Source organism: Herpailurus yagouaroundi, unplaced genomic scaffold (genome assembly GCF_014898765.1).
Source record: "Herpailurus yagouaroundi ecotype Mexico unplaced genomic scaffold, PumYag 199, whole genome shotgun sequence".
NCBI classification, from domain to species: Eukaryota; Metazoa; Chordata; class Mammalia; order Carnivora; family Felidae; genus Herpailurus; species Herpailurus yagouaroundi.
In genome coordinates this window covers 6,864,134-6,886,930 of record NW_024412430.1, presented here as the reverse complement: position 1 = coordinate 6,886,930, position 22,797 = coordinate 6,864,134, and the positions used below count along the sequence as shown (strand labels likewise).

The following is a 22,797-nucleotide window of genomic DNA, read 5'->3' as shown; positions in this document are numbered from 1 at the left end:
CAAATTTATTTTCTCACAATTCTGGAGGGTAGAGTCTGAGATCAGGGTGTCAAAGGAATGGAATCTTAAACCATCAATCAGGAATTGCCTGGTCAGCTATAGATGGATAATCTGTCTGAGACACTCCTACCATCTTCTAAAGGAAAGTGACCTTACAGTAACTCACCTGCTTTTTTGCCTAGTATTACTTCCTTGTTCCACTTCTTTCTGCCGGCAAGTCTTTCATTTTGTACAGCTCCCCAGAGCTCCTTTTTTTTTTTTTTTATGTTTATTTATTTTGAGAGGGAGAGAGCACAAGTGGGACAGGGGAAGAGGGGGGAGAGAGAGAGAGTATCTCAAGCAGCTCCATGCTATCAGCAGGGAGCCCGATGTGGGGCTTAATCTCATGAACCAAGCAATCATGACCTGAGCTGAAATCAGGAGTCAGATGCTTAACCAACTGAGCCACCCACGCACGGCCCTCAGAGCTCCTTTCTATGTGCTAGATTGGATGCTGCCCAATTCTTGAATCATGGAATAAAGCCAAGGAGATCTTTAACATTTACTCAAATCTACTTGAATTCTGTTTCTTTAACAGTCTCATGGCAGTGATGGGACTTGAAGAAGACATCTGACAGCTTCAGGGACAAGGAGAAACACAGACATCATTACCTGCAGACCCCTTGAGTTTTCTTCCGGTTTCTGAGGGCTGTGGGTAAGTTCTCACATCTGAGCTCTGCTCTCTTTACATTGAGCTTCTGATCAAATTGGCTTTTGAGTCCAGGGTTAACGTGTCAACCTAGACCAACAAAAGACCTTAACAGATCACTAGCCCTTAATCCTAAATTAGTCCAGATTCCAGTCCAAGACCTAGCAGGTCAGCTGGAGCTGGCAAACAGTTCCACGCGGAACCCTGGGAATTTGGCTTGACGACCATCAGATCAGGGGCACGAAAAATATGGCTGGAGAGAAATGTGTGTTGTTATACCATTTAGAGATAGGATCCTACCAGCTGTTGCATTTTCAAGAGAATTATCTTTTTTCCTTTGGGCTATCTTTGGGAGTGGCTCTGGATCTCAGGAGAATAGTATTCTTAGCACTGTCTTTGGAGAAGCTTCTTGAGTCCTAGGAGTTCTTCAATACTGCCAAAAATATTTGCTGTTTGTTCTGGATGAACCTAACAAGATATTTGAAAGGATTTTCTTTAGTATCTCTATGGCCAGAAGTTGGCCAAATTGGAAGCCAATATCTAAATTCCAATATCCAATATCTAAATTGGATATTTAGAGCCTCATAGGAACTATTTTTGGGGCCTTTACTCCTAAGCAACATGGAAGTATATACCCAAAGGGAAAGAAAAATATTCCAAAGACAAACAGCTCTAAATCTAGAATATAGGAATCTTTTGACTTCCATTTTTGTTGAAGATCTTCTGCCTGATATAAAGAAGCAAACTGAGGGTAATGTAGTTGGATGAATGGATCAGCCTATGGTGCCATTTAAGTTGCAACCCAATTCCTTGAGGACTTAAGAACAATGGTCCACATCTTATAAACTGAATCTTTACGAGAACAAAAATACAGCTCCAGAAGCAGTTCGAAGTCCACCTATCCCTTTTATCAATCCCCAAACGTCCCCTATTTGTCTCAAAAGTCTTGTAAGTATTCTAAAACTCTGGTCTTGGAAAATGGAATTCCCTCTTGGAAGAACTTGCATTCTTTCACTAAGACTTTGAGATGTGAATATTCTAACCACTTCTGTCCAGGAACTCTCATCTAGGCCATCGTCTTTGAAGTGCAAACTTCAAGGAGGTAATTCTTATCAGAGGGCAAAAAAAAAAAAAAAAAAAAGCAGGGGGGCATGTTTTGGAAAATAAATAAATGAAAAATCTTAAATGTCTTGTTACAAATATTAACAAAAAGATGGGGCGCCTGGGTGGCTCAGTCCGTTAAGCCTCCGACTTCAGCTCAGGTCATGATCTCGCGGTCCATGAGTTCGAGCCCTGCGTCAGGCTCTGTGCTGACAGCTCAGAGCCTGGAGCCTGTTTCGAATTCTGTGTCTCCCTCTCTCTCTGACCATCCCCCCATTCATGCTCTGTCTCTCTCTGTCTCAAAAATAAATAAACGTTAAAAAAAAAAATTAAGAAAAAAAACAAATATTAACAAAAAGCTTTAGCCATCTGAGCAGATAACTTTAACTTATTCCAAATGCCAGAAACACAATTTGGATTTAAGTATCATTTATAAACTGTTGAGTTTTGTATTATTATACCTGACACATGGCTAAAACTTTAAAAACAAAAGTTACAAATCTCTGTTTGTGTCTATCTGTATAGACACATCTGTTATGTATGTACATTATAGATATGTGATATTTTTCTACCTCTGGATGGTATGGTCAAAATCAAATTATAAAGGAGGTCTTTTTAGTTGGCTAAAAGAAAAATAAGCACTTAGCAAATTAAGTATTTTCAGACTCTCAGAGTAATGAAATTGACCCAGATGGTTTTCAGGTTCATGTGATCTGGGATAATCTTTGGTAAATAAATGCTAGTTTCAGTTTATTGGCTTAATTAAAATAGGTATGTCTTCACAGTTGTCAGCATTAGATATATTGTAAAACTACAACTTTTAATTTACTTGGGTTTAATAAGTTTGTATTATCTCCGTTACAAAATTTGTCAGCAAGAAGAATAACTTAGTATATGCCTACCTTTTTTGTGAAATTTTCATGCACAATCTGAATATTTAAATACAAGCATTTAGATAGGTACAAGTGAGATAACAGTTTTTAGGTGAACTTTTCAGCAATGGTTATGTTTTATGGTGTATCTACTTAAATAGCTTCCAAAATTGTTGGCAACCCAGAATCTTAAAGTTACGCTGCGATAAGTTAAATAATGGATATTCATTGAATGTCTAGATCATTTCCAAATAATATAAAACACTGACTGAAACATTAATTACTGAACATAGATTTACCTACTGCGGCTTCCATTTACAGAGGAAGTAAAGATATTTGGGTCTATTAAAACATATTTTGTGTCACATTGAAAACTTTACTATGAAGAAGAATATGCTTCTAGAAATTATGAAATAAGTTTGTCAGTCCACAGAATGATAGTGTAAAAGACAGTCACAATTGCTTACTTCTTAGTTTTCTCTTGGAATTAAGGATTCGAAGGGTTAAGAATTCTAATTGATACATATAATTAAAACTGCTTAGAAATAATAAGGGTGAAAGGAAACAGCTGTGTAATGGAAAATAAAATTATTGGTTGTTCCAGAATTTAAAAAAAAAAAAAAAAAGGGACCCAATCCGAATGGATATAATAAAGTTGTAAAGGTTTATGGAAAAGCAACCTGGGGAAGGGAATATTATGTGTAGTCAAACTGGCTAAAATTGGAATGGATTTAAGTTTGTTTTTTGTTGTTGCTATTGTTTTAATGAGTTTTAATATCAAAAGGACACTGATGCAAAATTAGAATTTGGCTTTGTGTCTACTAAAAGGACAAAATTTCTTAGACTTTTGGTCTGCTTTAGATAAGACATTATAAAAGCTTCTTTACCTTGTGGGTATCTCACCGAGATAGCAAAGATTTTGTGTTTTAGCAAAATAATTTACTGTGTTTCACATTGTCTTCATCAGGTCTTTGATTACTTAAGAAAACCCAGTCTTCTCAATATTGAGAGAGTTAAGTTTTGCTCACAATGATGTAATTTTTTGTATTTGACTTTAATATCTTCTATTGTCACTTTGATCAAATAGATAATTAAGTTGTTTTTTTTTTTCATAATGATCTATGATCCTGTTTATTCAAACGTTCAGACCTTAGGATGTTTTGACGACTTCCCCAAATCAAATTCTATATAAAGTTTTTTTTACCTCAAAGTAACTTTGAGATTTCCCAAAGGGTCATGCAAAAAGATCCTCAAAACACTTAATATAAATGTCCCAGAAATTATATACAATTCCCATAAACCTGAAATGTCCTGGCATAATATTACCAGTCATAATTTTAGTTATGACCTTAAAATGTTGTATGTCACAGGGGAGCCTGGGTGGCTCAGTTGGTTAAGCATCCAACTCTTGGTTTCAGCTCAGGTCACAATCTTATTGTTAGTGAGTTCAAGCATTCCATCAGGTTCTTTGCTGTCATCGAGGAGCCAGCTTCAGATCCTCTGTCCCCCTCTTCCACTGCCCCTCCCCACTCATGCATGCTCTCTCTCTCTCTCTCTCTCTCTCAAAAATAAATAGAAACATTTATAAAAAAAAAAAAAATGTTGGGGCACCTGAGTGGCTCAGTCAGTTAAGGGTCTGACTTCGGCTCAGGTCATGATCTCGCGGTTCGTGAGTTCGAGTCCCACGTCTGGCTCTGTGCTGACAGCTCAGAGCCTGGAGCCTGCTTCGGATTCTGTGTCTCCCCTTCTCTCTGCCCCTCCCCCACTTGCAGTCTGTCTCTCTGTCACTCCCTCTGAAAAATAAATAAACATTTTTTTAAAATGTTGTATGTCACAGAAATAACCAAATTTCCTTGTCAATTTCATTATAGTAAATTCCCAGGATATTTATCCCTTGGGCATAAGTCTTTTGTCATTTATAAATAGTTATCGTTTTACTCTAATGGCTTTGCAACAGTGAGATTTGTGGAAAGGACCTTACCAAGTGATACTTGACCACTGACCCCCCTGCCAAACTACAAGGTGCCAAACCTTGGGTGCATATTTTACAACTAAAGAAGACTCCACCTGCATCTAGTTCTGTGAAAGAATCTGGAGACCTCAAATCATATTGACTAGTAAGAGAACTATCCAACAGCAGGGTAGACTGGTTCCTGCCAAGACATTGGATCAAGAACATTTCTTTTGATTCCTTCTTTCATGTTTGTATGTATGTATGTATGTATGTATGTATTTTGAGAGATGGGGAGGGTGGAAGAGAGACTGAGGAAGAGAGAGAATCCCAAGCAGCTGACAGTGCAGAGCTCGACATGGGGCTTGAACCCATGTGTGAGATCATGACCCGAGCCAAAATCGAGAGTCAGACGCTCAACTGACCGAGCTACACAGGTGCTCCTCTTCTTCCCTCTTGGATTATCCTTTCCCCAATTTGTATACCGTGAATGTCTTTATGATCTTTTGTTTCCCTTTTTTCCCTGCTCTGGCCTGGACACGTAATGAAAATGTATCTCAAGACAGTGCAAACAGGAGTGATCCAGGCTCCAAATGATTGTTGGATTTGCTATGGTTCTGGTGACTGTAGTTCTGACTGTCACAAACTTCCCCCTGATTTTGAACATTTCAGTCTCTGTAGCACAAACTCAGCTCCCTCTCTATTGTGTCAGGTTCCCTAGTTCTCTGGGTCCATTGCCCTATCTCTGGTTACCCCGAGAAACTTGCAGGCAGGCTCTATGCAAAGAAAGGGACACAAGGTAAGGTTAACCAGAATCAAACCACCTGTGTAGCCTACAGACCATTCCATTTCACTGGCCTCCATGGCTGTCAGCTTTCCAGTCCCAAGCCACAGTCTCAAACAGGAACTACCAGGAGATATTCAGGATTCAAACTTTGTTTTCCCTGGCAGATCCCCACACCCCTGTCAAATGAGGCTGTGACCAGTAACCTCTCTGTAACTCTTTTTTTTTTTTCATTTTCTTAATGTTTATTTATTTTTGAGAGAGAGAGAGACAGAGCATAAGCAAGGCTGTTAGCAGAGTCTGACGTGGGGCTCAAACCCAGGAACTGTGAGATCATGACCTAAGTCAAAGTCGGACTTTGACTGAGCCACCTAGGCACCCCTCTATCTGCAACTCTTGAAAGTATTGTAGAATCTGCTGCTGAAGGAAAAATACCTAGACTCTGGCCAAAATTGTTCTTGATTATAGCATAGCCATTGGTTGTCTTTTAGCAGAACAAGGAGGTGCTTGTGCTATGGCCAACACCATTTGCTGCACTCGTATGGACACCTCTGGGGACACTGAGACTCAGATACATAAGATCATTGAACAAGCCAGTTGGCTTAAGAAAGTGACTCTTTCAATGTGGTCTTTCTCTGACTTACTGATTCTGATTGGTTTGGGTCTTGGGCATCATGTCTCTGAAGGGCACTCTAGATATTGGGAATTATCCGGTTCATTATAATAATCATAGTAATCTCCTTGATGTTCTTTATTCTCTTAAAAGCTTTAAGTGCGTGCTTGAAGCTGCTAATCACCAAGCAATTGGTGTCCCTAAGACTAGAACATCAAAAAAATCGATCCAAATGGGAACCCAATGTTATGACCTGTGAATGCCATAAAGAAATTAAGTGAAAATACATCATGACCTGTGAATATCACACAGAGAATCAGGAAAAACAAACAACTGTGTGAGAACTCCAGAGCAGTCACTGGGGGTAGCACTAATGCCTTAAATTTTTATCTCCTCTCTCAGTTAAGCTGAGAATCTGATCAAAAGGAGGGAATTGTTAAAAGCAAGACAACAGCTCCAAAATGAAACTGTTTATGCTAAGCCCATGTCACCAAACTGAAACCTAACTTAATTACAGTCTTAAGTTCTTTCAGATATGGAATCTTTAAAAACTCCATCAGGAATTGCCTGATCAGTGCTACTGAGGTTATGTGCCCGATAGACTTCTACTATCTTCTAAAGGAAAGTGACCTTGTGTAGCCAACCTGTTGTGGGGTTTTTTGTTTGTTTTTTGTTTTTTTGTCTAATACAACTTCCTTCTTCCTGCTCCTTTCTGCCGGCAAAAGTCTTTCATTATATATGGCTCCTCTGAGCTTTCTTCTATCTGCTAGATGAATGCTGTCTGATTCATGAATCATTGAGTAAGCCAATAAGATCTTTAGAATTCACTCAGTTGAATTTTTTTCTTTTAACAGAATTAAAACAGTGATTGTTTCTAGGGGCTGGAGATTAACTGGGAAAGATCCTGAAGGAGCTTTCTGGGATGATGGAAATATTTTGTTTTTTGTTTCCTGATAATGGCTATGTGTTAAATGAATAAGTGCATTTATCAACACACTGTATGTTACGTATTTAAATTGAACTTCTATTTTAAAAATATATTTATTTGAAATGGTGATCAGTTGGCATTCAAAAAAAAAAAAAAAAAAGAATGAGTTAAAACTAGTTATAATGGTGTACCTTAGTCTATGAACTTATATTTATTGGAAGAAAATCAGGCTTCTTAGGTTAGTGTTCTGTTTTTGTTATTTTTGTTTTGTTTTATTATGCATGTGTGTGTGTGTATGTGTGTGTTGGGTTTTTGTGGTTTTTGTCTTGTTTTGTTTTAGTATTTGGACACCCAGTTTAATTCAAAGTCTTTTGAATTGACCTTAGTATACTTAATCATAATACATGAAAAATAATTTTCAGAATCAAGTTCAACAGTATCACAAGAAATGATCCCAAACCTTGAAACTAAAATGCAAATACTCCAGCCATAGAGATCTCTACAGTTCCTACATTTGATTTAAATTGGGTTTTGAAATTCTTGATCACCCAGGTGAAGCAAGAAACATGATAAATTATATAACCTTCAGTATCTAGTTTTTAAAAAGTCCAGTTCCACGTGGGAAGCAAAGTTTTTTCTAGCATGTAATCTTGTTAGGTGAAGGAAAAAGAACAAAATAACCAAAGATACAGGACTCCTGTAACTTGCAAGAAACTTAGCAGTTAGCTAATCTAGACTTGCTCTAAAATTATAAGACAGGCAAGCACACTAATTTCCCAGTAGGGAAAGATACCATGCAAATACAGTCTGATTAGGAAAAAAAAGAGAGAGAGAGAGAGAGAGAGAGAGAGAGAGAGAGAGAGAAATGAGTTCCAGGAATGCACAGGGAAATGCTCAGCAACTCCACCTTTTCTAGATCCTATTTTGTCCAATAATTCAGCAAATTCATGTGTCTTCTATACCAACAGAGAACACTTAGGGGGAAAGTATGTTTAATACCTTCTTGGTTTAAATACTATATTTAGAGAAATGATCTTTTTTCTGAGTTTAGAAATTCAAACAGTGCAGAAGAGAAGAGACGGGTATTGGGTCAGGGATCTGGGCCTTGCAGTTTGTAAGGGAAATCACCAAATGACTCACATATCTACCTCTAGAAAATACCCAGTGAACTCTGTGAGCAGTTTGCAAATTTTGCATTATCTTAGGTGCCTCTGGAGAACTTGTTAACATGTAGATTTCCCACCATAACAAAGATTCAGATTCAGTAAAGGCCCAAAAATTTGAGGCCCACAAATCTTCAAGCTTAGTGAGCATACCAGGTGACTCTGATATAATGGTTCTAAGACCACATTTAGAACAAGAATAACTTGGGTTAGAGGATCACAAATCCCAGTGCTACAGAGGCAGGTCTCTCATGCCAAAGAGAGAAGCAGGTCTGACAAGACAACTGAGAGATGGGAATATGGCTGTCTCTCAGAGATGAACACGTGCCTCATGTGCAGACCCTGGGCACTTAGAGCTGAATGAAGGCAATGTAGGTCCAGTGTTGAGGAGCTTCTGTTTTCTGAAGAGACACTTACATCTGGACCTTTTATATGAAATATCCTGGCTTGGTTTGTTGTTGTTGCTGTTTTTGTGGTGGTTTTTGTTTTCTTTTGTTTTTTTTTTAAATGTTTTATTTATTTTTGAGACAGAGACAGAGCATGAGCGGGGGGGGGAGGGGCAGAGAGAGAGAGGGTGACACAGAATCCGAAGCAGGCTCCAGGCTCTGAGCTGTCAGCACAGAACCTGATGCGGGGCTCAAACTCACAGACCGCGAGATCATGACCTGAGCGGAAGTCGGATGCTTAACCAACTGAGCCACCCAGGCACCCCGCTAGTGGTAGTTTTGAGTTCCATACCCAAAGCAGGGCTTGAACTCAGAATCCCAAGATCAAGAGTAGCATGATCTACCAACTGAACTATCCAGGCGCCCATTTTGTGTTTTGTTTTTGATGTAAGCAATTAATAAAGGCAAAACCCAGCATTGGGATGTGGCCAAAACACAACTTCTAGCCTATCGGAGCCTACCTACCTGCCATCAGTTTGCAATTTCTGCTCTTGATTATGGTGGTTTTCCCTACAGTCAGTCTTTCAGATATTAATCAACCTAAGTAAGTATCCAGAAACTGCTAACGCTTAGTCGAAAAGATTTTCCTTTCTGATGAGGGAGAATTAGCCCTGTGATGTAGTTAATGAAGATGATCCATAGTCATCTTATGCTTGAGAATTTAGTGGTATGTCTGGCATTTTCTGTACAAACTATAATCCTCACTGTTTTCCGAGCAGAAGGATGACCAGCCTCTGCACAGGGTTGGGCAACATGGATGCCAAAAGTCAGGGCCAATTTTTCAAAAGGGAAAGAAAGGAAAGAAAATCTGCTCAAATATGTAAACAAGGACTTGGTGGGGACCCAAGGCTTCTATTGTACAGGGTTTGAAAGAGAGGATTTGACTGGGACAAATTTCAGGGCAGTGAAGGTATTTGTATTCAGCCCTTGACATTTTTTGCAGGAAGGTCAGTGTGAATCCATGGAATGCCTGACTTTACATAGGCTGTTTCCTATGAGTCCATTTGCATAATTAGTGGCAAAAATATAATCTTGCTACCCTCTTGAATTCTAACAATAATATTTTGATACAAGCTTTTAAAAAGCATTAATAGCTTATACTTAAGTCTGCATATGATAGAATAATGTGACAAAAATTATGTTGCTCTAATCTTATAAAATAAAACACGATCATCGCATGGTTTTGTTGTTCTAATCTGTAATATGTTCTTACGGAAAACATCTTCATTGGTACACGTACTTCACTTTATAAAGCTTACGGAAGATAGGGCAAGAAAGATTGAGAGAGGATTTGCAACACACTGGTTTAATTAGGTTTTTCTTTAATTAATTTCTTTGTTTATATCCCATGAATCTAAAATTAAATGGTGCCTTTATTACTTGACTTGGAGTCCTCTAATGTCCATTACAAGCATAGCAAAATACCATTATAATACTAGTATTAAAAAATATTTTGGGGGGTACCTCGGTGGCTCAGTCGGCTAAGCATCTGACTTCAGCTCAAGTCATGATCTCTTGGTTCACAAGTTCAAGCCCCGCCTCAGGCTCTATGCTGACAGCTCAGAGCTTGGAGCCTGCTTCCGATTCTGTGTCCCCATCTCTCTCTTTCCCTCCCCGACTCACACTCTGTCTCTCTCAAAAATAAATAAACATTAAAAAAAATTTTTTAATTAAAAAAATATTTTGGTATTCTAGGCTTTTGATGATACAGGGTCCCCTTCACTATGTATCAATAGTAAAAAGAGAAAATGAGCAGGTCATAAACTCATTCTCAGGATAAAATTAAAAGGCAGTTTTATAATTTATACATCAAAAATTTTTGAAGTCTTCTTTTTTTAAATGTTTATTTATTTTTGAGAGAGAAAGAGTGAGCAAGGGAGGGGCAGAGAGAGAGGGACAGAGGGTCCAAAGCTGGCTCTGCACTGATATCAGAGAGCCCAGTGTGGGACTCAAACTCACGAACTGCGAGTTCATGACCTGAGCCGAAGTTGGACGCCTAATTGACTGAGCCACCCAGGCACCCCAATACGTGGTAGGAAAGATTGTAAAAGCTCACCAGATATTCCATGTGCTCCCCTATGTTTCCCAGGCTCACTACGGTTAAGTTGGGCCCACAGACCAGTTTTGACCAGTACACATGCCACTTTTGGGCTAAGGTAGTTAAGAGTCAGCATGTCTCCATCATCATCTTCTCCTACCATGGAGGTCTTGGATACCACCTACTCCTGAGAGTAGGGCTGAAAGAGAGGGGGAGGGCTTTTATTGTGTTAAGACACTGAAATTTCAGGGTATATCCATTACCATAGCATAAACTATTAAGTCATGTATAATGTGTAATAATCTCATATAATATATATAAACCGAGGAAGATAAGAGAAAGAAAAAAATATATAAGATCAAGAGCAAAAAAAAAATGAAGAGATGAGTGTAAAAGCCATGATCTGTGGAGGAACTGGGGACAACATCAAAGAAGCCAAATCTATCAGGAGCTAACTAGCGGGGAAGAGATACTTAAGATGATAAATAGAAAGGTTGAAGAAATTTTCTGAAACTGCCTGCAGTGATGGCTTTTTGCACTAGTACCTGCTTTAGGATTATGAAAATGGGTTGGGTTCCTTTCAAGGCACGAGATTAAAAAGAATTCAATCATGGGCTGAAGAGGGATTAGGAGATTATTCCATTATGGAAGTCAAGAAGCATGCCCAAATGTGTAGGAAGTGGATCAACAGGAGAACACAGTCGCTGAGATGTAGTTCATCAACAAGGCAGTATGGTGGAGTAAAGACAGGCGGGGACTCTGGTGCCACATCGTCTAGGATTGAATCTCAGTTCCACTATTAATTCTATGTGACCTTGAACGAGTTGTTTAACCTCTCTGAGTCTCATGTTCCTCACCTGTGAAGTGAGATTTCTTTTTTTTTTAATTGTTTTTAATGTTTATTTATTTTTTGAGAGAGAGAGACAGAGTGTGAGCAGGGGAGTTGCAGAGACGGAGGGAGACACAGAATCTGAAGCAGGCTCCAGGCTCTGATCCCTCAGCACAGAGCCCGACGCGGGGCTGGAACCCACAAGCCATGAGATCATGACCTGAGCCCAAGTCAAACACTTAACCTACTGAGCCACCCAGGTGCCCCGAGATTTCTAATGCAACAGCATTAAAAGGCCATTTTGAGGACTATTAAATAATTAACTGCATAGAGCACTAGGACAGTGCCTCACATACACCAAGTGCTGTGTGAACACTCCTATTCATTTCACTATCAAGCTTGATAACAAAAATCATTTTTAATAAGTCAGCAGAATAAAAATAGTAAACATCAAGTTTGATGATACCCTATATAAGTAGAGAATTAAAATTTAAGACAATTCATTGCATTGAAGGCCATGATTTAGTTTTTCAAGTTGAGTGAAATACTTTTATAGGCACTAAGGCCCCAGAACATTTCATGTTCTTTACTTGGTTCTCAGTGGACTGCCTACTTACAAAAGTCTTTCTTTTTTTTTTTTAATGTTTATTTATTTATTTTGGGGAGAAAGAGAGTGAGCAGGGGAGGGGCAGAGAGAGGGAGAGAATCCCAAGCAGGTTCAGTGCTGTCAGCACAGAGACCAGTGTGAGACTTGAACTCCCAAACCATGAGATCATGACCTGAGCCAAAAGAAGGAGTTGGACACTTAACCTACTGAGCCACCCAGGCGCCCCTGCAAGTCTTTATATTTTAAGTGGAGAAGAGAAATGTCTAATTCATTCAGACATCATGGCTTAAATATCCTAAGATCAAAAGTTAAATCATTGTACTATTAGTAACAATTGCTTGGAATGAAATATTACTCAGATTTGGAAGCTATTATTCAACCTTAGCTCAGTAATGCTGGATGTTTTCATTCCAGATATGGAAAATATGACAGTGATAGATGATTATTCCATCTGATTTCTCTCCCAAATTTGTAAAATAATTTGACAACAATCAGTCCAACAAGAATAAAGCATACATCAAATAAGGAAGTCTACAATATGTATTCCATTTTTCATGCACATCAAATTATCCTTGACATAAGAAATTTGAATTGGTTATATTTTCCCTTCTGCCATGATGATTATTCTATCGTGGCATTGTTTGTCTTAAAAATAATAACTGTTAGACAATTCAAGAAGCTAAAGGAGGAGGGGGGCACACAAGCGTTCCCTCAATTATTACAGATTTTATCACCCTTTCCATTAATTAATAATGAGGATGTTTAGACTCCCAGTTAACAATCACTAGAAACAGCAGTATCTTATTTAGAAGATGCATCATTCAAATTACAAATTGATGTAATGAATTCTAATGAATCCTTTCCTTCTACATTGAAGCTTAATCCCTATTCAAAGTGGATTAGTTAGTATTTAAATTTATCATAGGATCAAGAGTGATTAGTGGCCCATCATAAAAAAAAAAAAAAAGAATCCCATGAAATTCATGGTTCTTTATCACATGCAAGACGGAGGGCGAGCTGTTTGAAAGGTTCCAAGGATGGTGCATTGTACTGAAAATCTTGCCAGTGATGCCTGTTCCTGAGGTGTTCTGCAGTAAAATGCAGCCCAGAAAGAATGAGGTCCACTGGTACAAAAAATTATTCTCTAAGGAATGAAGCAGCTGCATGCTAATGGTCTGCTAAGTTCTTATTATCTGCATTCTCATTGACTGCTCAGCTTTGGAATGTGTGACTCTAAGTCTCCTTTGCCTGAAAGATTTTCTAAGGAGCTTTTGAAAACATTAAAGCTCCTGAAAGACTTAGCTAAGTTTGAAGTTTGACTGAAATGAATATACCAGAGATATGGTTTAGTAATTGAAATTGCCATTTTCCCGTGGTTGTGTTTATGTCCTCTCAGGACATAAAGGTGTAGGAGTGAATTAGATTTGAAGGTATTGCAAACTCAGAGACACCGGAAAAATCAGAGTAATAATGACAACCAAATGCCATACTTGCTTAGAACTACATTCTGCTTATAGAACTGTAACTGATAAACATAATGAGGTATATCAGAGTTGCCTTTCAGTGTGTCATAATAAAAAAGTCAAAGGTCTTTTCTAAATCATCCTAGCTTTCCATTAATAAACAGAATAGCAGTGTCTTCCCCTGAACTCACATAAACCCATTTCCACGGTTTACAATGCATTTAGTAGTTTTTTAAAACCAGACCAAATTTTTCTAGAAAGACACAAAATGTTAACAGTAGTTAATTTTAGGAAGTACGATTGGTAGCGTGACATGGCAGAAGTTAGCTTTTTCAAGTATCTCCCCCATGGTGTTTGCTTCAGATACATGTTCATTTGCCCTTTGAACTGGAGAAGCTCTACTGTTCAGATTGCGAAAATACCCATCTTCTTCATAACTGAATCCCCTGATTTGAGCAGAGACAAATAGGTCGTATAGTTTCCTTTAATGTATTTATGAATCTTTTTTTAATTTTTACTTCTAATTTTACATATGTCTTTAGGATTAAAATCTAAACCCATGCCTTCTTTTTCTCCCCAGTGTCTTTACTATTATGGTCCTAGTTATTCTGGGAAAAAATGGAGGACCTGGAATTTTTATTTTGTGTACGTAACTTGTTTAATTATAATTATACATATAATGTCAAACCCACTCAGTATATACATTTTTTCAGCTGCTTGTTTGTTTGAGTGTCTCATGGATATATCCTTCTTCAAGGCATTAATGACTTGAGACCAAGGTTAACATCCCCTTATCCACACTATCCATGATTTTGTAAGCAACACTTAACATCTTTTCTTAGCCTTTATTCTGCAAAAGCTAGATCACTCATGTATAACATAGGATTTCTTAACAGTGGAACTGTTGACAGAGAGCTCTCCTGTGCCTTGTGAGATATTGAGCACCAACACAGACCTCTACCCACTGTCTGTATCACTTCCCAAGTTGTGATGATCAAAAATGTCTTCAGACATTGCCAGATACCACACGAGGGCAAAATTGCCCCCAGTTGAGGATCAATATTGTAGCAGTCTATGTAATTACAGAATGTTTTTATGTTTTATGTACATATGTTTTTATGTATTATGTATTTTCTGAGGTACAATTGAAACATTATCCATTCAAAACAAAGAGTACAAAGATTAGTATTACAGTTTAAAGATGGGAATACTAAGGTTCAAGAGTTTTGAATTAAATAATATTGTATTACCCTTGAGAAACTGTAAGGACACGCTGTGATCACAACTCAATGAGGTTATCAGCCGCAGCAATTTCTTACTTGCCACATCCCCAAAGGCAAGGGAATTAAAAGCAAAAATGAACTATTGGGACCTCATGAAGATAAAAAGCTTCTGCACAGCAAAGGAAACAATCAACAAAAGTAAAAGGCAACCAACGGAATGGGAAAAGATATTTGCAAATGACATATCAGACAAAGGGCTAGTATCCAAAATCTATAAAGAGTTCACCAAACTCCACACCCAAAAAACAAATAATCCAGTGAAGAAATGGGCAGAAAACATGAATAGACACTTCTCTAAAGAAGACATCCAGAGGGCCAGCAGGCACATGAAAAGATGCTCAACATCGCTCCTCATCAGGGAAATACAAATCAAAACCACACTCAGATATCACCTCATGCCAGTCAGAGTGGCCAAAATGAATAAATCAGGACACTATAGATGCTGGGGAGGATGTGGAGAAGCGGGAACCCTCTTGCACTGTTGGTAGGAATGCAAATTGGTGCAGCCACTCTGGAAAACAGTGTGGAGGTTCCTCAAAAAATTAAAAATAGACCTACCCTATGACCCAGCAATAGCACTGCTAAGAATTTACCCAAGGGATACAGGAGTATTTGATGCATAGGGGCACTTGTACCCCAATGTTTATAGCAGCACTCTCAACAATAGCCAAATTGTGGAAAAAGCCTAAATGTCCATCAACTGATGAATGGATAAAGAAATTGTGGTTTATATACACAATGGAGTAGTATGTGGCAATGAGAAAGAATGAAATATGTCCCTTTGTAGCAACGTGGATGGAACTGGAGAGTGTGATGCTAAGTGAAATAAGCCATACAGAGAAAGACAGATACCATATGTTTTCACTCTTATGTGGGTTCTGAGAAACTTAACAGAAACCCATGGGGGAGGGGAAGGAAAAAAAAAGAGGTTAGAGTGGGAGAGAGCCAAAGCATAAGAGACTCTTAAAAACTGAGAACAAGCTGAGGGTTGATGGGGGGGTGGGAGGGAGGGAAGGGTAGGTGATGGGCATTGAAGAGGGCATCTTTTGGGATGAGCACTGGCTGTTGTATGGAAACCAATTTGACAATAAATTTCATATATTAAAAAAAACAATGAGGTTATGATACAGCTGGGAATATTCTAAGGAATATTAGAATATTAAGATTAATAATTAATATTTAGAAACTTAAGTCAAAAATGGATGGTTTCCACTTTCAAAAATAGATAGAACTGGAGAAAAAAAAGCAACAAGGAAAAAGAAGACTTGAACACCACTGTAAACCAACTGAAGTTAACAGACATTTCTAGAACACTCTACCGAATACAGCAGAGTATGCATTTTTCTCAGGAGCATATGGAACATTCTCTAAGATATGTGAGGCCATAAAACAAACCTTAATGAATTTTAAAAGATAAAAAAAAAAATACAAAGTATATTACCTGACCACAAAGGAATGAAATGAAAAGCCAATACCTGGAAAACTAACAAATACACGGAAATTAAACAACACACATAATTAACCAAGGGGTCAAGGAATAAATCAAAAAGGAAGTCAGAAAATACTATGAAGTGAATGAAAATGAAAAATACAACATATGCAAAATTATGAGATGCAGCTAATGCAGTGCTTAGAACGAATCTATAGCTATAAATGTCTATAGTAAGAAAGAAAAAAGATCTCAAGTCGGTAACATGAAATAATATGGGAAAAAGAAGAGTAAACTAAACCAAAAGCAAGAGAAGGAAGGATATAATCAAGATTAAAATGAAAATTCATCAAATAGAAGAGAGGAAATATTTGAGAAAAACAATAAGGCCAAAAACTAGTTCTTTGAAAAGATCAACGAAATGTATAAACTTTTAGTTAGATTGTTGGGGGGTGGGGAGGAGAGGGGAGAAGGAGGTTAGTAGAGGAATAGAGCACAGACTCATATTATTAGAATCAGAAATAGAAGAGGTGGAAAAGAAAGAAAGAAAAAAGGTGACATTAGTATGACCTTATAGAAATTCAATAGATCATTAATGAATACTATGAACAATTGTGTGCCAGCAAATTAAATAACTTAGATGAAATGGAAAAACTCTTTTTTTTTCAGACAAATAAAAACCCAAAATACTAAAATTCACTTGAGAAGAAATCTGAATGAACCTGTAACAAAAGAGAGGACACTGAATTAGTAATCAAAAATAAAAAATTAAATTAAATTAAATTAAATTAAAAAGCCACCAAGAAAAGCCCAGGCCCAAATGGCTTCTGTGGTAAGTTCCAAAAAAGACCCTAAAGAATTAATATGAATTCTTCACAGACTCTTCCAAAAAATAGAAAAGGAGGGAACACTTCCCAAAGTTCACCCTGCCATGAGAACAAATACATTGCTTTGCTACGAGAACATAAAACCCATAGCCATCATGTTTTCTTTTTATTTTTTAATGTTTATTTGTACACTTTTGAGAGAGAGAGAGAGAGAGAGAGAGAGATCGTGAACAGGGGAGGGAAAGAGAGAAAAGGAGAGAGAAAATCCCAAGTGGACTCTGTGCCATGAGCACAGAGCCCAGTGCAGGGCTCGAACCTATGAATCGTGAGATCATAACCTGAACTAATATCAAGAGTCAGTCGCTTAACCGACCGAGCCACCCAGGCACCCCACCATCATGTTTCTAAAAGTAGGGATGCTGGAAAAATATTTAACGTAAGTTGAACCTACGAGCAAAAATGAGTTGCAGGTATCTCTCCAACTGATTTACCTCTACTGAGATATACCAGCAATATAGTTCAAAGGAGTCCTTAAGTGGCTCCGTCGAGATTAAAGCCTATTTACTCAAGACAGTTATTCTGACCCTTAAATGTTACTGTCCTGTTCGAAGATGAATACCCCAGTTTCCTCAACCATTGTTCCCATGGTGTAATTTCCAGGTCCATCACGTCCCCCCTCTCTATATGCTTTCATTTATCATTCTCACGCAAATTTGGGCAGATAAGCCTGGAGTATAATAGGGCATTTATCATCATTGGTTTGGTCACTGTGCATCTAAATAATGAGGAAGATTATGATCCAATTACAAAGTGTGTTGCAAATACCTCTCTATTATGGAGGTTCTACCACCTAAACCAAGTTAGTTATAAATCCAATGTAATCAACTAATATGTGTATGTTTCCTCCTAAATAAAATTTTGGAAAGCTTAGAGAGACACATAGAATATGTGTAAGGGAGTAAATTTGATTCATCAAGGAGAGTGAAGGGTCTGTTGTCTCATAAGTAAACAGACTGACTTGTATATTATCTGTCAACTAAATGCAACATGGAGCCAGATCACTTCAGGGTGCTAGACTTTGGTCTGTTGCTATATCCTAGTTATTAGGAGCCACTGCAGAAATTTAAATGGGGATGATGACCTGAACTACATTAGGGACTCTCTATTGCATTCCAAAATATAAGCAAACATGGTATTGTAAATTGCATCAACTCATAATACAGTTAAAATTATTCACTGCGTAACTCTGTCTGCCAAAAAGAAAGTCATTGCAAACGGCAAAGTACTGTGTCAAATTTTCATTAAGCTTCTTGTTCCCCTAATTAACACATTCTCTTCTCATTTGTCCACATTCCTCTGTGGAGCTGGAGATGGGCCATTCATGGGAGGGAGAGTGATAGTAGGTGGCCAGGAGACAGACTGAATGTCAGCACGCAGGGAAGTGAGAGGAAAACTGAGATCACAAAGGGAAGATATTTTTTTTTTTAACAAAGAAGTCATTATTGAGGACCAGGTCTGAGGGACAGTGACTGTACATTAACTATGGAAAGAATAAAGACGTCCAAATCAGGCAGCTCCAAAAGAAGTTGAAATACAGAGTGGAAACCAGGCCTGTAAAGGCAGAGAAGCATTAGAGACCTGCCTCTGTGTGTCTCTTGTTCTGAAATAATGGGGTGGATTTTGTAGCTGAAAACGGCTGAAAAAAAGCATTATCTTTCTATATGCAACTTAATCTGTAGCCAATCTTCACTATACTTCAGTAACTTAATAAAATGAAAAAAAAAATGGATTATACGTGCAGGTGTCCTTAATCCAAGATAGAATTTAAGGAGTTCAGATATTTAGGGGTGCCTGGGTGGCTCAGTTGTTTAAGCATCCAACTTCGACTCAGGTCACGATCTCACAGTTCGTGGGTTCGAGCCCCACATCAGGCTCTGTTCTGACAGCTGGGAGCCTGGAGCCTGCTTCCGATTCTGTGTCTCCTTCTCTCTCTCTGCCCCTCCCCCAGTTGTGCTCAGTCTCTCTCTCCTTCAAAAATAAATAAAGATTAAAAAAAAAAAAGGAGTCCAGATATTTAGATGGGAGAAAAATTGTATCCTTATTTTCACTAAACACTAATTTCTTTCGATCATGCCTCTGCAGAGCAAAATCACAGTGGTGCTGCAAATTCACGGCCTTCATCAGGCTGCCACAGTAGTCTATGGCACACCAAAGTGGAAGCACACTGAATCTAGTAAATTTCGGTTTAGTGAAAAAAATTTAATTTTTTTTAAATGAATGTATAGCCCTGGAACTTGATCTAACTGGCTTCCAGGTACTGTACTCACTTGAATCCAACCTTAAACCTTAATCCTTACGAGTCTCTTTACTTAAGATCTCAGTCACAGTCCCTTTAGTAACAATACACATCATTTGTCGAACTTCTCAAAATGAAAGCTCTTCACTGTTAGAACCACACGTTTGATTCTGTGGGAAATGGGAAGCCTAGGCCACCTCAGCTAAGAGCTGCATCTATTCTAGAGACCCATGGGGCAACTCACGAGGATCCCCAAGCTGTTTTCAATACTCAGAAAGATCGAGTGTGTCTGTTCTATTCCCCCGCTGAGAAGTTTATAAAAATTAGAATGACAGCATCCTTTGCTTTTGGCTGAAATTGCATCAGCTCAGTGTGTTGATCTCCTGCATCAGATAATCTGTATAGCAGTTATATTATGTCTGCGATTTAAAAGAAAACGGTAAAATGTATTGACGCTCAACACATGGAACTTTTTGTGAGAGTCATGGAAGGTTTTGGTGATGAAACGGTTGAGGAGCAGCAGCCCATATTGGTTTTCAGGAATTTCAAGTAAACTAACACGATTTCGCCATCAAATTCCAACATCTTAACTAAAAATGTAGTCACAGTGAAATTTGTGGTAGCGACGATACTTAAAAATAAATAAATAAGAATGAAAAATTGGAGAGAGCACTTAGTGGGGTAGAGGCAGGGTAGAACAGGGTTCTGGAGAACTCTTAGGATCCTGTAGTGCCAGAGCAGTAAGAAAGGAGAGAAGACCCAGAAATATTCTGAGAGCAAAACTAACTTTGATCATGTTAGCAGAGGGCTAGTCGTGCAAGGGAGAGTTACAGTAATCATCTCTCTTCTGATTTGAGCAAGCAGGTTTCCTTTAGAGATGCATCATATTACTTTGCATAAATTACTTCAGCCTGGTTATGTACACACTGGCCACAGCTGGCTTTGCTTCTGCTAGAAGATGTTATGGATTATCCTGTCGTTGACCAGGTATTAATAGAGCTCTCCTCAGCAACTCACAAGTGATTAATGAGATGAAAATAATAAAATCCCCCACCTGCTGCAGCAGCCCTGAAAACTAAATTAATGAGAGAGTAAAGAGAGCTAAAGAACAAGAAAGCAAGAGAGAAGGAGGGAGGGAGGAAGAAAGAGAGAGAGAGAGAGAAAGAGAGAGAGAGAAAGAGAGAGAGAGAGAGAGAGGATTCCTAAAACAGCTTACCTTTACTAGACCCGGCAAATCGGCTGCCTATTTGACTTGGCTTCTAATGATCATCTTTGTGAATGAGTTAGTGCCTTCTTTTTTTTTTTTTTTTTTTTAAATTTTTTTTTCTACGTTTTTATTTATTTATGGGACAGAGAGAGACAGAGCATGAACGGGGGAGGGGCAGAGAGAGAGGGAGACACAGAATCGGAAACAGGCTCCAGGCTCCGAGCCATCAGCCCAGAGCCTGACGCGGGGCTCGAACTCCCGGACCGCGAGATCGTGACCTGGCTGAAGTCGGACGCTCAACCGACTGCGCCACCCAGGCGCCCCAGTGCCTTCTGAATGAGTGCACCAGGAGCAGCCAATTTAGGAGAAATTGCATATTCCTAAAATGATTGCCACGTACACCACAAAAGTTTTACCTGACTATAGGGATGTAATCCTAGAGGGATGAAAACCATATTGTCATTTCTCCATATTTAAGCAAAATAAATTGACTATACAAATTAAAAAGAGAGGGGCTCTTGGGTGGCTCACTCAGTTATGTGTCTGACTTCAGCTCAGGTCATGATCTCGCCGTCCGTGAGTTCAAGCCCCATGTCAGGCTCTTTGCTGACAGCTCAGAGCCTGGAACCTGCTTCAGATTCTGCGTCTCTCTCTCTCTCTCTCTCTCTCTCTGCCCCTCCCCTGCTCACACTCTGTCTCTGTCACTCTCAAAAATGAATAAATGTTTAAAAAATTTTTTGATTAAAAAGAGAAACCCCAACTATGAAAATGCGCTGAAGGGAGGTTTTCTTGATGTAGAACATAGACAAACTATCCCAGACAGTGGGCATTCACGCTTCCATCAGTTACATTTCCAGAGAATGAATCCAATGAACACTACTAGACTCCAGTTACTAGTTCTGTGTTTGTTGGGGAGGGCAGTGAAAACAGGAGGAATTCTTTTGTTACATGGATAAGAAGCCGTTGCATGAGAACCACGGTGCATGGGTTCTTGTGTAACAGGGAAAGGATGGGGGTAGGGGCTTGCCCTCCCTGCTTGGCTTCTAACTCAGGGGTCTCTTCCTCTCCAATACACCAGTCCTATCCCAAGAAGGAATTGAAAACTCAGTTGGCCCAATTATGATGTTCTAAGGCCTGTTCAGTACTGGGCAAGATCACTGCTGTAAAACCAGTCTGCTTTTCCTCCCTCATGTGCTGGGGGTAGAATGCAATCATCACTGTGAGCATGGCGCAAGCTGGGGGTACAATGTAAGTAAGGATAAAGGATAAACCTAAGCCACATACTTTAAGGCAGTTCTAAGACAGAGATCTGCTTTGGAATAAGAAATGCAAGAAATATTCTAGATTGTTGCTATCACTGTTTTAAGTCAATCTGATGTATTCCATGTTTTAGTGACTTGCTTACTAGATTGTAACCTCTCAAACAAGGCATATCTGTCACTTTTGCTCACTGCAGTAGCATCTGGGAAAGCGTCTGGCATAAAGTATACGCTCAATGAAAAGTTTTGACAGAATGACCCTTTGATTCCCACTCACATTAAACCTTATATGTGCAACTACCTTATAAGTCTCACAGCAGAGGCAGCATTGACAAAGGAGGGTTTAGATATATCTGGATTGCCTTGCTATAATGACACTTTGAGACAACCAAAACCTCATGGTGTGTCACTTATACTGGTTTTTTTACTAAAGTTGGGTAAGGTGGAAAATCCCAGCTATGTTGTGATGTTCAAAGGTGGGAGGAAATCTTTAACATACACTAAAGGTAAAAAATTTTATATTTGGCCCAATTGTATTTTGATCCAGTGAACAAAGCCTCAATAAAACCTAAGATGGTATATCACCATCCAAGTTAAGATAGATGGAGTACACATACCTCCATGGAAGCCCAGCACCTTTCAGCAAAACTTCTCCAAAGACCTTTCCTCTAGTTGATTTCTTCAAGTATTATAATAGAGTCGGCTTACGTTCATGATTTTTCAGGGACGTGTGAGATTTATAGAGACTAGAATATGTTTCCATTATGCGAGAGAAAAATGGATGCATCTCCTGCTATATTTCATTCCTCAAGGGAATTCTGTCCTTCACCAAAAATACATAGGAGAAAAAGATTCTTTTCTTTTATAAAAATACCACTTGTTTAAATTGTAAATCAAATTCCTTCAATTATAATCTAAAAATAAAATATTCAGCTTAGCATCAATCAGCAATTCTTTGTTTGGCTTTGTGTGTGTGTGTGTGTGTGTGTGTGTGTGTGTGTGTGTGTGTGTGT

The 22,797-nt window shown here is 38.6% G+C and overlaps 1 long non-coding RNA gene across 1 annotated transcript in view; it reads left to right on the top strand.

The window, feature by feature from the left end:
• Nucleotides 1–22,797, top strand: part of LOC121013626 (uncharacterized) — a 187,697-nt gene that overhangs the window by 5,414 nt on the left and 159,486 nt on the right. Inside the window, exon 2 of the long non-coding RNA XR_005782810.1 lies at nucleotides 578–694. This is a non-coding gene — a long non-coding RNA (uncharacterized LOC121013626). The remainder of the gene's footprint in view (nucleotides 1–577; nucleotides 695–22,797) is intronic.